The sequence below is a fragment of the Triturus cristatus genome, chromosome 4_1 (genome assembly GCF_964204655.1).
Source record: "Triturus cristatus chromosome 4_1, aTriCri1.1, whole genome shotgun sequence".
Classification (NCBI taxonomy): Eukaryota; Metazoa; Chordata; class Amphibia; order Caudata; family Salamandridae; genus Triturus; species Triturus cristatus.
The window spans coordinates 1,246,094,889-1,246,110,738 of NC_140585.1; positions in this window are offsets into that span (position 1 = coordinate 1,246,094,889).

The window sequence follows — 15,850 nt, forward strand, 5'->3', positions numbered from 1 at the left end:
ACCCCCCAACACTGGGGGGGAAGACTCACAGGACCCGGCTCTGCGGGAGGCCGATCCCACCGGCAGCGACGAATCTCACCACTCTGTGGACGACCCCGACCAACCTGGCCCCTCTGGTGTCCAACGACCTGCAGCACCTGCGTCAGGTACAACCGGGCCAACCACCACCCCCACTCCTGCCACATCCCAGGAGACACCCAGGATCCCTGCCCCACCACCACAAAGCAGCCAGGCTGGCCAGGAGGGACACGGTGTCCCGGGCACCCAGGAGGAGGCAGGCGACAACGCCAATGCCACCCCTCAGGGGTCCCGGAGACCCGATGTGCCCACAAGGGCAGGCCAGGTGCAAGTGGGCAGGGGTGGTGGGAGTGGAGGACGGCGGAGGCGCCAGCCTGACCAGTTGGCTGGGGATCCGGTATATTCCCATGTCCGAAACATCCTGGACACATACCGGCAGGACACCACGGGCATGGCCCAGGTTGTGTCCGTCCTCGAGGGGATCAAGACCCAGCAGGCCCAGCAACATGCGGAGCTACATGCCTGTCTACTGCAACACCAACGGAGGATGGAGGACGGACAGGCTGAGCTTGTGACGGTGTACACGGGAATTCACAGCACACTCCGTCGGATGGCCGACAACATGGGCAACCCTCCCTGTGCCAGAAGGCGTAGAACATCACCACCCACAGGGAAGGATCAGGAGGAGGAGGAGGAAACATCCGATGGAGCATCCCAAACATCGTCACGGCCTGCTTCTGAGGGTCCCCGCAGGAGGGCGGGTCGTCCACGGAAAAGACCGTGAGGGTCGGCGCTACAGCACCATCTCCCAGGACACCTGGCCTGGCACCTGGCCTACTGGAGCAACAGCAGCACAGCATCAAAAGACATTCTCTGCCACATGGCCTTGCTGGTCACTGTCTGACCAATGTTGACAAAGACTGTGGCATGGACTCTGAGGATTTCAAATGGCAAGGACACCAACTCCCCTACTGAACTTTGGATTCCAAACACCTGGAAAGCCCCTCATGTCATACCCCCCCCCCCCCCCCCCACAAACATAAAAAGTCACACCATGAAGAGAAGATGCCTGCTGGTTCCATTATTACCTTACATGTGTCTTGTAAAGTCTAAACATGCCTGAGTTCTCTTTTGACTTCAACCATCCACACCCTGGGGCCTGAGTCTGGCACAGGACACACGGGTCACAGTGTATTAGGCAAGACAGACATGGAGCACCATACACACCCGTGATGGGCCCAACCAGCTGAGGGGGTGGCCGCACAACCGTGCCGACAGACATATTGAGTACAGCAACAGTCATGCGCAGAGGTCAGGGATCATGTCCAGTGTCCTGGGGGGCACCCAGGTATGGGTAGACAGGTGGCAGAACCATGTCCTGCAAGCTTGAGTCCGGTGGATGCAGATAATGGGGGCCTGGCCAACGTTGGATGCATGGGGATGGCACATGTTACAATACCCACACAGTCATGGACATCATGCACAATACACAGTCTCATCCCACACACACAGCTTGCATCTTGCTACTTGACACATAGACAGATAGCCACTATCAGGGAAAACCATGCCAAACATGCTGGATGCACCGTGGCAACACACCAGCATTGACTGAGAAGAGGCACCTTGGAGGCATAGGGACACCTTTATTAGTCATGTTTTCGGGATTGCAGAGGCAACTTGAAGTACACATGAACACTTCATGTGGAGTAACATGTGGGTCCAACACTGGCACCCCCCTTCTGCAGCACAAATGCGTGATAGCCATGGAAGTGGCACACAAGTGTCGGCTAACAGCTAAACACCCCCAGCTGCTCACGGAGAGCCTGCCATACACCATTGATCCGCTGATGTGGAAGTCCCACAGCATGTCAAGCCAATGCAAACCGTATGTGTCCGAGGGCAGTGTTACACACATTGATGCCATCATCACAATCCACTATCCCATCACTGATGACTGTCAACAAGTCTGACCATCTATTCAGGTGTACCCAGCTGCATGTCATGTGTACCATGGTGATGCAACATGTCTGCAGAGGAACCAAACATCGACAGGGGCAGTGTGCATACATCGTGAACAACTGCCACACCAAATACACCCCTGATGCATCCCTTACCCTAAGGAGACTTCCAAACGTGTCCGTGCCTGTAACGCTGAGTCAGCACACGATGACGTGTCCATGAGGAATAGCAGTGCCACAACAATGCAAGCAGCAGACGGCATGCGCAAGTACCTGGGGAAGAGAGACACACAAGAAGTCAGCCACAAAAAGCACAGCCACTTGCATGTGCATTTACTCGACACATGTATGGATGACAACATGCTAGGTCACAATTATGACTGGGGAAATACAACCATCACTGGCACCATCACTCCAGTGACACACCCACACACACCTCTGACTCACGTGCCATACATGCAGGTGGAGACACACATCACAACACATGCCACACGGGGACCAATGTGTGCACACTCAGACACTGGTACTCACCACTAAGCAAAGAAGTCGCGTATGAGCCGAGTCCGGATGTCATCTTGCGGCTCCACATCCTCCACATCACTAGCCCCATTGCCAAGCCCTTCGTCCTCCACGGGTGGATGGTCCTTGTCATCTTGATCCAGGATGAGTGGCACAGCTTTCTCAACTGCCATGTTGTGCAACATGCAGCAGACCATGAAGATTTTGCAGACCTTCGCCGGGGCATATGGGAGTGCGCCGCCGGTCTTGTGTAGGCACCTGAATCGGCTCTTCAGCAGGCCAAACGTCCTCTCTATCACTCGCCTTGTCCGGCCATGGGCGGTGTTGTAGCGGAGCTGGGCTGGCGTGATGGGGTTGCGGAGAGGTGTGATCAGCCATGGCATGTTGGAATAGCCAGCGTCCCCTACATGGAAAGCACATGGACATCGTTAGAACAGGAGAAGCGGTCGTGCTGGAAGTCTACGCAAAATACAGGACAGACAGACTGTACCCACCAACAACACATGCTCGTTCGTTGCGCAGCTGCGTCATCATTTCAGGCACCCTGCTACGCCTCATGATGTAGGCATCGTGTGCTGATCCTGGAAAACGAGCACAGACATGTGAAATCACCATGTTGGACAGACACACCACAAGGGCATTGATGGAGTGGTAGTGCTTGCGATTCCGGTACGCTACCTCCTGTGCCTGTGGTGGTACCAAAGCAACATGTGTCCCATATATGGACCCAATGACATGGGGCATCCCTCCCAGGGCATAGAATCCACGCTTGACCCCAGTCAACATTTCAGGGGTAGGAAAATGTATGAAGTCATCCAGGTGAATCAACATGGCCTCTAAGAAATCATGCAGCACACGGCAGAACATGCTCTGGGACATGCCACCAACATGAGCTATGGTATTTTGAAAGGTACCCGTGGCTAGAAAATGTAGGGCTGCCATTACCTTCAGCTTGGGTGTCAGTGCCGTAGGATACCTGTGCAGTGGTTGCAGGTGTGGTGCCAGTCTCGCCGTCAAATCCAGAATCAACCGTTGGGGGAAGCGGTAGCACCGGATACAGTCATTCTCCCGCATGGCAGCCAAGTCCGGAATTGGTCGGGGGAGAGGCGGCGCTCTGCAGTAATTTGGAAGTGACAAGGAAGAGTGAGTGCACAACAACAACAATTAATTTGTACTGAGCACATGTTAATCTGTCTATACACATATGCTACATATGGAGTCAGGTATGTGCCACATGCCCTGGACACGTATGGCTGGCAGGTGACACTCCTACCAAGACCCAGCTACACAGGGAGATTGAGAACCTCCACATGCCATGGCATGGGATTAGCTGTGTCCCAGTGCAAGTGAACAGCCAGACGCAAGACAGGAGTGACATACACCCACACATCAGCAGAAGTAGGATGTCGATTTCAGAGACTGGTAGCGGAACACTAGAGCCACAGGTCACATGACATTACACTAGGACAGCCCACACACCTTGCCATGAAGGTGCACATGTCATGACTCACCACACATTCATAGAGAGGATGCAGACATGTCCTTGTTACGCTACTCCGTGTCCCATGCATACATACGCACCTCACATCCGATACCACATGTGGCATGGTGTGCGGAACAGTGTGCAATGTCAATCTACACACAGACACATGTTGGTTGCTGCAACAGCTGCAGCTTTTGAGGGTGCTCCAACATCAATCTAATGGGAACCCCCCACACATACATGACATAGTCACATCGTGCACCGTGGGTAGTGACAAGTCAGGTGTGGTAACCCCTGTACCGGGCATCAGGGGACACTTCCGTGTGTTGGTGTCCGTGCCATGCCAGTGTCGGTCATCCCAAGTGTGCAGTACGACATGCACGCATGTCAAAGGAGTCAAGGGCATGCCTGGCACACATTGCACCGTCACACATTACATCTGTACACATCTCATCATACATCTGGTGCCTTCTCGACTCAGGAGTAATGTGCCACATCACAGCCTGTCACACCTGTGCCCCACACATGTAGTACTGCCCAGACAATGCCTTGATGTCCATCCATGGACAAGTATGTCCGCCCTATTCCTTCCTGTGTGCTGCCTGTCACCACTGTGATGTGTGAAAACCACCGTACTGCTGCTAAGAGGGCCTGTGTACGTTCCCATATCACTATGGGAGTGCTGCCGTATGTGTACCCATAGTGATGGTGAGCGTACAGGCATGTGTACGGTCAGTAAGTACACATACGCAAGAACACCCATAGTGGTACGGCCCGTACACGCGTGTGTACGTTCACTATCACCATGGGTGTCCTCGCGTATGCGTACTCGTAGTGGTACGGACCGTACACACGCCTGTACGCTCACTATCACTACGAGTACGCATACGCGAGGACACCCATAGTGGTACGGACCGTACACACGCCTGTACGTTCACTATCACCATGGGTGTCCTCGCGTATGCGTACTCGTAGTGGTACGGCCCGTACACACGCCTGTACGTTCACTATCACTACGAGTACGCATACGCGAGAACACCCATAGTGGTACGGACCGTACACACGCCTGTACGTTCACTATCACCATGGGTGTCCTCGCGTATGCGTACTCGTAGTGGTACGGCCCGTACACACGCCTGTACGTTCACTATCACTACGAGTACGCATACGCGAGAACACCCATAGTGGTACGGACCGTACACACGCCTGTACGCTCACTATCACTACGAGTACGCATACGCGAGGACACCCATAGTGATAGTGAACGTACGCACGCGTGTACGGGCCGTTGCTATGCATTTGGGGTGCCCTAGGGGCCCGGAACGCACCGTACCTGTGGGTGAAGCTCAATTTTACATAGGGGACACATGAGGGACAAGTATTAAGGCCTACATGCATGCTGGTTGTCATGGAGACCAAGTTTTAAGTTTGAATTTCTTCTGGAAGGTGCACAGCAGAAGTCAGTTGGAATGAATCTACTTTGTTGCAATGTGTTTGTGGAGTTGACATCATGCTGAAGAAAAAAACACAATAAGAACCCACTGACTGTGCTAGGTTTGAAGGGATTGGAGGAAACATAGGATGCAAAGGTGAGTGACCAATCACTCTGTACTCCTGTGCATGAAACAGGCCAGCAAGGCAGATATAAGGCAGCCAGGTCCCATGAGGGAGCACTTGCCTGCACATATTTCGATTCTACCACACTGCTGCTGCTCCTGATTCCCTGGAACCATGTCAAGGTCTGTGGAGAGGTCACAGCCATTCACCCTGGAGGAGAATCTGGCATTGCTGGATGTGATCCTCCCACAGTACCCCCTGCTGTATGGGCGACCAGGGTATCAGGTGAGTGCAGAGCTACTAGCACAGACTGTGTCCCTTTTTTGTGACTGTGACTTCTGCCATTGTGTCCAAGTGTGACACATATGCTATGTACTGTAGGGGGGGTCCCGGGGGGGGGGGGATGCCTGATGTCTCCCAGCAGTGCCCAGAGACAGGAGGGGTGTGTGCAGAGTCCTCCCAGCAGTGCCCAGAGACAGGAGGGGTGTATGCAGAGTCCTCCCAGCAGTGCCCAGAGACAGGAGGGGTGTGTGCAGAGTCCTCCCAGCAGTGCCCAGAGTCAGGAGGGGTGGGTGCCTATCACTCCCAGCAGTGCCCAGAGACAGGAGGGGTGTGTGCAGAGTCCTCCCAGCAGTGCCCAGAGACAGGAGGGGTGTGTGCCTATCACTCCCAGCAGTGCCCAGAGACAGGAGGGGTGTGTGCAGAGTCCTCCCAGCAGTGCCCAGAGTCAGGAGGGGTGGGTGCCTATCACTCCCAGCAGTGCCCAGAGACAGGAGGGGTGTGTGCAGAGTCCTCCCAGCAGTGCCCAGAGACAGGAGGGGTGTGTGCAGAGTCCTCCCAGCAGTGCCCAGAGTCAGGAGGGGTGGGTGCCTATCACTCCCAGCAGTGCCCAGAGACAGGAGGGGTGGGTGCAGAGTCCTCCCAGCAGTGCCCAGAGACAGGAGGGGTGTGTGCAGAGTCCTCCCAGCAGTGCCCAGAGGCAGGAGGGGTGTGTGCAGAGTCCTCCCAGCAGTGCCCAGAGACAGGAGGGGTGTGTGCAGAGTCCTCCCAGCAGTGCCCAGAGTCAGGAGGGGTGGGTGTGATGCACAGTGTGAGCCTTGATAATTGATTGTGTCTTTGCCCTCATTCCACCTGTGTACTTTCGCTGGCATGTACTGCTTTTGCCCTTCCCCAGAGGAGTATGTCCCTATGGCAAAGGTGCAATGCGTTGGCTTCATGACATGCCTTGTTGTAACCAGCTAATTTGTTCCCATATGTGTCTCTGTGACATGTTGCAGGTGTATTGATGTAGTGTCACTTGTTCATCCTCACAGGTAGGCGCCTCTGCCAAGGAGAAGATCTGGCTGACCGCCGTCAGTGCCGTGAGGAGTGCGGATAGTCGGAAGCGGCGCCTGTCCCAGGTGAGGAAACGCTGGCAGGATATCCGGTGCTGGACGCGGAGGATCGCACGGGTCCTGCTGGGGGACTCACCTGAGAGCCATAAGAACCGCGGGCGCCGCCGTCTCTCCCACATCCACAAGCGTGTGCTGGCGGTGGTCTTTCCAGACTTGGACAGGCGCTTACAGGAGATGCAGCAGCAGGAGGGGGGTAGATACATGTGTGTTTGTTGTGTTTCACCAGCATTTGTAAGTGCACTGTTCCATGGATGCACTGCCAGGGTTTAATGGTGCTGTGCAGATCCTGTTACCCACAGTATTGCAGTGCTCTCCTGCCTCCCTTCCCCTCCTTGCAATGTGTTCCCTGGTCTGTGTGAAGTCACTCCGTCACAAGGTTATGTAGCCTGGCACCTTCTCCAAGTGTACAATGCCTGCAGCATCATGTGTGGGGGTGGTGTGTAACAGGTTTTGGGACCTTGCCTGTGCCCTGTCCAGTTCTGGTCTTGTGGGTTCCATGTCAGTTGGCACTAATGCTGAGTCCAGACATGGGAGTTAGTCTCTCAAGTGTGAGGCCTTACAGCACGCATGTCCTATGTGGTGGCCTGTGACATGATGTGCATGAGTGTGCGGTACGCATAGTGCGGGGATGGTAGCGTGTGTTGCAGTCATTCCCATTCAGGAGCATGGAGTTGTGTGGCCACTACTGTCCCCAGGGGCAGATTTTCCTAGGTATCATGTGTGTAATCCGAATATGTTGACAATCTCTGTGTCTACAGCATAGGTTGTGCTCTGTGCCATTGTCCCCTGGCCAAATGTATATTGACGTGAAATGTAGTACAAGTGTCCACTGTACAGACTGACCTGATTTTCCTTGTTCATACTCACGGTGGACATTGCCTGTGTGTCTTGTTACAATCATCTGATGATGGCCATTTGTACATGATTATTTGGACAGGCGCACCTTGGGTATTTTGTGTGCAACCTTGATTTGTTGCATCCCATGTGTATTTCACCCAGACTAAGGGATGTAAGTGCTACCTGTGTCTCCAAATAATAGTCTCATGTAGGGGGTGGGTGGTGCGGGCATGGCCTTCATGTCACAACCTGATATCTCCTTGCTAGGACTGGCCAGGGTGTGATGTTTGTCTGGACATGCACTCAAGGTGCAGTGGGCCAGTGATGGTGGGCATGTTTTCAGTATAACCTATGCTGCATGTGCCTCTTGTTCCTGGATATGGTCCCTGCTCATCCCTATTTCCTGCCACGCTGTGTGGTGCAGATGCAGTGCTGGATTGTCCCCAGGGCCTTGCTCCTCAGTCAAAATTCCATTCCATCTCATTTGCTATTGTGTCATGCTCTCCATAGTTTATCGGTGGCATGGTGGGTCAAACAACTGTGTCTTGCATGCCCTACATATGTACCTTGTTTTGTAGATGTAACTCTTCTTTTGTTTCAGGCTATGCACTGTGACCTATGTAGATTGGACTCATGTGACATATGTATACAGGTGTATGATTAATTTCTGTCTCTTCACCCTGCCCACAGCATCGTCGGGGGACACGGAGGGAGACATGGGCACTGACGGAGCAGAGGGACCGAGCACCAGTGCCAGCGGTGACATCGGGGCTGGCACATCAAGTGGGACTGAGGCGGAGGAGAGTGAAGCCGGGGACCTGTCGACTGGCACAACAGAGTATGAAGCTGACGGGTCCGAGGATGATCTCTCCGAGTGGGCGGCGGCTGCACCAGCAGCTGACAGCGGCACTACATCTCGCCCCGCCCCCTCCATTGCCATCAGCCGCCTCCCACTTGCTCGTGTCCCTTCCCAACGTGCCCGGTCACCACATGTCTGCTTCCTGCCAGGCACCGCACCCCCTGCCCCTGTCTCCACTGCTGCCGCCAATGCCGAGTCTGTGGACATCCAGCGGCAGTTGCAGGTTGGTCAGGCTGCAATCCTTAATGTCCTCCATGGCCACAGCCAAGTGCTGCACAACATGGAGGCATACTTGGAGGGCATTCATTCATCGCAGGCTGACCAACACAGCTTGCTGAGGTCGATAGACTCGACACTGACTGCAGCAGTGGGTCTCCTGCAGCGCTACGTCCCACCCCCTACCCCTGCCCCATCCACACTTCCCACTCCCATGCCTGTCCCACGTACACCCAGACGTTAGCATGCACCCACCACAACACACACAGGCACCACACCAGCAGGGAAGGTCCACCGCACACCTCCTGACACGCACACACAGGGTGAAGTAGGCACACTCACTGGGTCGGGGGGCAAACGTGTGACACGCAGCCAGAGTGGGAGTCCGCATTCCACCCAATCCACTCCCTCCAAATCCACTCCCCTCAGCTCTCCTGGCCACATCTCCCCCAAAGACTCCTTCATGGCCGCTCTGTCCCTGAGCCCCACAGTGACGCCACCACGCAAGCGGTCAAGGAAGTCCTCGGTCAGGGTGGTGGATTCCCCCCCCCCTGTCTACACCCTCCGCCAGTGGCGCTGCGACCCATCCCTCTGACCCCCCCCCCCCTCCTTGGGGCCTGTGGTTCCTTCGGGTGCAGGGGATACCCTGGAGGACCTTGCTAAGGTGTGCAGCGAGATCCTGGCCTCCACCTTTGGCCCTGCCCCACCCCCTGTGGTGGAGTCCTCCATCCCTGCACCCACGACGCCTACCCTTCACCCTCCTGTCCCTGCGGTGCCTGTTTCTTCCCCCCTACATGATGCCCTCACCCCTGTGGAAGACGACGGAATGTAACTGTGCAGGCAAGCTAGGGGACACGCATCCCACTGTGTCCCCCATCCAGCTGTGACTTCTGGACTGCCCTATGGGCTTTGTAAATATTGAACTTTCTACGAACATACAATTTTTGATCATGCTGATTAAAGCCATTTTTGTTTCCTTTGAACACTACTGCTTTTCTGATATTGCTGTTGGTGGGGCTGCTACATGATTTTGGGTGGTGATCATGTGTTGGTTGTGTGGGAAATGTAGTAATGTGTTATGTTATGTTATGTTAATTTATTTCTTCTATAGCGCTCGGCTACTCCGAGGAGCATCCCGGCGCTTTGATGAAGAATATCGGCAGGCAAAACAAGACATAACAACTAAAAAAGCAGACAGAAGAGAAGGATCAAGTTTATTTAGTAAAAAGTTTATTTAGTAAAAAGCCACGTTTTAAGCTCTTTTCTAAAAGCAAGGAGACTGGGAGCCTGTCTGAGAGAAAGTGGTAGTTCATTCCACTCCTTCGGGGCTAGGTAGCGGAACGATCGACCTCCCATCCTTGCACGCCTGATAACCGGGACTGTCATTTTGGATAGACAAGATGATCTCAAAGACCTGCTGGGTACATATCGGGAGAGACGTTTCCTTATGTACTTAGGGCTAGATCCTTGTAAAGCTTTGAAGGCAAAAGTCAGGCACTTAAAAAGAATTCTTTTAGCGATCGGTAGCCAGTGTAAAGAATTCAGTAAAGCCGTGGCACCTGCTCTTCTCGGGAGCCGGTAAATAGCACGGGCTGCCGAGCTCTGGACCACTTGCAAACGGGTCAAAAGATATTTTGGTAGACCCAAGAAAAGGGCGTTTGCGTAGTCCAGTCGAGATCCGATCAAGGCCTGAACAATAATCTTCCTATGCTGGAAAGACACTAGAGGAAGAAACTTCCTCAGCATCCGTAAAATGCCAAAGCATTTACCTGAGAGGCACGAAACATGTGGCCCAAAGGACAATTCACTGTCCACAATCACTCCCAAATTTTTAGCCTTGAGAGACACGTTGTCAGGTGGAAACAGATCTTGTGGCCACCAAGCTTTCCAGTCTGGTTCACAGGTGCAACCAAAAAAGAGCAGCTCCGACTTATCGGAATTGCACTTTAATCCATTACACCTGAACCACTCAAAAACCGCACCAAGGCAATCCCTGATCTGTACGCCGTCGAATGACCCGCCCCTATCACAAGTGAACAGGATCTGGGTGTCATCGGCGTAAGATACGATCTGGGCGCCAAAAGACTCCGCGACTACCGCCAGAGGGGCCATAAAGATGTTAAATAGCATGGGGCTAAGAATGGAACCCTGCGGTACCCCTACCTCTAGTGGAGCCATATCAGCGGAGAAAGGGGGCGCCCAGATCGTTTGCCGGCGGCCGGCCAGAAAAGATTTAAGCCAATTCCACACCGTTCCCCGAATGCCGCTCTCCCAGAGTCTTACAAGGAGGCGATCATGAGGGACGGTGTCGAAGGCCGCCGACAGATCTAACATTACCAACATGGCCCTTCCTCCAGAGTCGAGTACTTCCCTGATGGCATCCGTGACCTCGAGAAGAGCCGACTCCGTGCTGAAATTTGCACGGAACCCAGATTGCGTGTCATGCAACAGGTCGTTTCCTTCGATGAAATTGGAAATCGTCCGATGTGCAAATTTCTCGGCCACTTTCGCCAGGGCAGGGAGAAGGGAAATAGGCCTATAGTTGGCATGGATGAGGGGGTCCAAGGTAGGCTTCTTGATCAATGGCAGGATCAGAGCATGTTTCCATGCCTGCGGGACCACTCCCGTTGACAGCGAAGAATTCAGAAGGGGGTTCAGCAAGGCATTTAAAGCGGGTGCCACCTTCCCCAGATGTTTAGCCGGGCACGGATCAAGTGGAGAACCTGATTTCAAGCTTGACAAAAGCTCGAGAGAAGTGTCAAGGCATAGATGTGGAAATTGTAAAAGAAAAGGGCCTAGACTCTCCCTACATGAAGGGGGGGATGAGGGACCCACGACCGACTGAGAGCTAGGGTGGAAAAGAGAGGCTTGAATGGTTGTGATTTTACTGGTGAAGAAAGTTGCAAGCTGTTTTATCCATACTTCTGAATGAGTATGAGATGGTGTACAGATAGCTGGAGAGGTGAAATCCAGAACAACTTAAAAAATTTCTTTACAGCCATTTTCAGCCTCATCAATTCGACGCTCAAAATAGGCCTTTTTTTCATTCCAGATTGACTGATTTCTCAGTCATATCATAGGTCCGTCTCCAAACTCTCTCAGCCCTTTTACAACCCTGCCGCTGCTCCCTTACCTGGGGAGTGAACCATGGGGCCGACGCTCTACGTTCGCCTGATTTAAACTTTTTTTCGGGGATTAAGGTCTGAAATCTGGCTGTCAGCCAATTCTGAAAGAGACTAAGATTCTCTTCCAAATTGCCCAAAAGAGGACATGGAAAGGTGGTAAGGGCCTCAGATAACATATCCACGAAAGCAGATGGAAAGGGCGCGAAGTTCGCGTGGTCTCTATTGATTCTCTCACCCGAGTAAGAGCAGTGGCAGGCACAAAAAAGGAGATCAAAAAATGATCAGACCATAATACTGGTTGTATAGACGTTATCGTAATAGATTTTGTTGAAAAAATCTGGTCAAGAGTATGGCCTTTGTTGTGCGTCGGTTTCTGCAGAAATGGAGACAATCCTAATGGAACTGTGATGTCACTGAGTTTCATTGCATCGAGGTCCGCTGTATTATCCATGTGAACATTGAGATCCCCAAGAAGAATACAATGCTCAGATCTGAGACAAGGGACTGAGAGAGCTACTTGTAGTTCATCAAAGAACGGCCCTGCAAGTCCCGGGGCTCTATACAGAAGAATCCCGGTACAAGCCTGGAGGGGGGAGAGCAGGGAATGTTTTTATTTACCACAAGAGCTACACCTCCCCCTCTGCCTGATATTCTATCCCTCCTAAAGATGTTGTATTCCGGAGGGATGGCGTTGGCTAAATCAGGTGCAGAGCAGTCACTCAGCCAGGTCTCAGTAAGAAATAGGCATGATATATTGGAATTCTGTAATAAATTCCAGATATCAAGGGAGTGACAGGTCAAGGATCTAGTATTAAGAAGAAGACATTGATAAGGGGCCGGAATATTGTCCAGCGCAGTTCCGATAGACGTTGGAAGACGCCAACCGCAAGTTGGACAACCTTTTCTTAAGGCCCGGCTGCCAGGAAAGAAAGAATTACATTGGCCACTAGGGGGGCGTAAGGCAAGTAAGTCTGCCGAAATATAGCAAAACATATCTGTGAGATAACACAGAAGTACTACAAGCAAATACAAAAATAGGCAACCCACCGTCCAGCTCCGGCCGCTGCCGAGACGCTGACGGGCGCAGACGGGCAGGACTCTGGCAAGACTCTGGCAAGACTCTGGCAAGACTCTGGCAAGACTCTGGCAAGACTCTGGCAAGACTCCGGCAAAGCGGAGGCCGACCCGCTGCGCGATCCCGCTGCGCTCGGAGGACTGGTTTAAATAGTCCCTCCAGGTGGGGAGCAAAACGACCCTCCGGTACACCCAAGATGGCGCTGGAAGAGCGTCAAAGCCCTTCTCAAGATGGCGCCCGCTAGGAAGTAAAAAGAAACCCTCCACAACCCCGAAACTGGGCCCGCACAAGCGGCGGTGTTCTTACCAATTACAGTGCAAGTAAGGGGTGAGCCCCAGGAGTACTGCCTATTAAAATCAGGGGAAAAATAAAATAAACGAACAAAAGTACAAAACGGGCTTTTTAAAAACAGAACGCGCTCACCACGCTGCGCAAGAGCTGTTACTAGCTGCCAATACCTAGCCGATCGTTTCTATCAATGTGTTCAGTGCCCAAGGACCGCCTTAAATAGTCCCTCCAGGTGGGGAGCAAAACGACCCTCCGGTACACCCAAGATGGCGCTGGAAGAGCGTCAAAGCCCTTCTCAAGATGGCGCCCGCTAGGAAGTAAAAAGAAACCCTCCACAACCCCGAAACCGGGCCCGCACAAGCGGCGGTGTTCTTACCAATTACAGTGCAAGTAAGGGGTGAGCCCCAGGAGTACTGCCTATTAAAATCAGGGGAAAAATAAAATAAACGAACAAAAGTACAAAACGGGCTTTTTAAAAACAGAACGCGCTCACCACGCTGCGCAAGAGCTGTTACTAGCTGCCAATACCTGGCCAATCGTGTGCTGGTCATAGGGGGGACCCTGGGATCTGTGTGCCATCACACGGTGTTAGCTAGGTTTCTGTGTTCATGTAAGCAGTTGCTGCATGGTGAAATTGTCCAAAGGTGTATTCCTTCCTCTGTGTACCCTGACATCTTCCCTGCAGGGTGTTCCCAATATTTAGCGCAGAGCTGTGTGTACATTAGCTGGGTGTGTGACGGACTCCTTCTACTTTGCACATGCATGCTGAGTGATGTCTCCCCCTGCATCATTCGTGGCATTCTTGGTAGTCATTGTACTTGTGTATGTGGACTATTGACATGACTTCATGTGTACATGTTTTATTTTCTGCGCTATGCATGCGTATACTCCCAGCCTCGCACACATGTGGTATATGTACTGCAGGGTCTTTGTGCAACTGACTGAAATTTGTGGGCATGGTATCTGTGGCTACTCCACCCTTTGCGTTTCATGGGCACTGCTATGAGTGTTAGGCACACACCCCTCCTGACTCTGGGCACTGCTGGGAGGACTCTGCACACACCCCTCCTGCCTCTGGGCACTGCTGGGAGGACTCTGCACACACCCCTCCTGTGTCTGGGCACTGCTGGGAGGACTCTGCACACACCCCTCCTGTGTCTGGGCACTGCTGGGAGGACTCTGCACACACCCCTCCTGTCTCTGGGCACTGCTGGGAGTGATTGGCACCCACCCCTCCTGACTCTGGGCACTGCTGGGAGGACTCTGCACACACCCGTCCTGTCTCTGGGCACTGCTGGGAGTGATAGGCACCCACCCCTCCTGTCTCTGGGCACTGATGGGAGGACTCTGCACCCACCCCTCCTGTCTCTGGGCACTGCTGGGAGTGATAGGCACCCACCTCTCCTGTCTCTGGGCACTGCTGGGAGGACTCTGCACACACCCCTCCTGTGTCTGGGCACTGCTGGAGGACTCTGCACACACCCCTCCTGTGTCTGGGCACTGCTGGGAGGACTCTGCACACACCACTCCTGTGTCTGGGCACTGCTGGGAGGACTCTGCACACACCCCTCCTGTCTCTGGGCACTGCTGGGAGCGATAGGCACCCACCCCTCCTGTCTCTGGGCACTGCTGGGAGTGATAGGCACCCACCCCTCCTGTGTCTGGGCACTGCTGGGAGGACTCTGCACACACCCCTCCTGTCTCTGGGCACTGCTGGGAGTGATAGGCACCCACCCCTCCTGTCTCTGGGCACTGCTGGGAGGACTCTGCACCCACCACTCTTGTGACTGGGCACTGCTGGGAGTGATAGGCACCCACCCCTCCTGTCTCTGGGCACTGCTGGGAGTGATAGTCACCCACCCCTCCTGTCTCTGGGCACTGCTGGGAGGACTCTGCACACACCCCTCCTGTTTCACAATATGTATGCTTAGAACATACACGTGTGTGGGTTCGCTCCATGCATACGAGGTGGGGGTACGTGTCGTACTTACACTGTTGGCATGGGGGGTACGCTCCTTGCATACGCGGGTGGGGGGACATGTCGTACTTACACTGTTGGGGTGGGGGGTACGCTCCATACGTACGCGGGTGGGGGTACGTGTCGTACTTACACTGTTGGCATGGGGGGTACGCTCCTTGCATACGCGGGTGGGGGTACGTGTCGTACTTACACTGTTGGGGTGGGGGGTACGCTCCATGCATACGCGGGTGGGGGTACGTGTCGTACTTACACTGTTGGGGTGGGGGGTACGCTCCATGCATACGCGGGTGGGGGGACGTGTCGTACGTACACTGTTGGCATGGGGGGTACGCTCCTTGCATACGCGGGTGGGGGTACGTGTCGTACTTACACTGTTGGGTTGGGGGGTACGCTCCTTGCATACGCGGGTGGGGGTACGTGTCGTACTTACACTGTTGGCATGGGGGGTACGCTCCTTGCATACGCGGGTGGGGGTACGTGTCATACTTACACTGTTGGCATGGGGGTACGCTCCTTGCATACGCGGGTGGGGGTACGTGT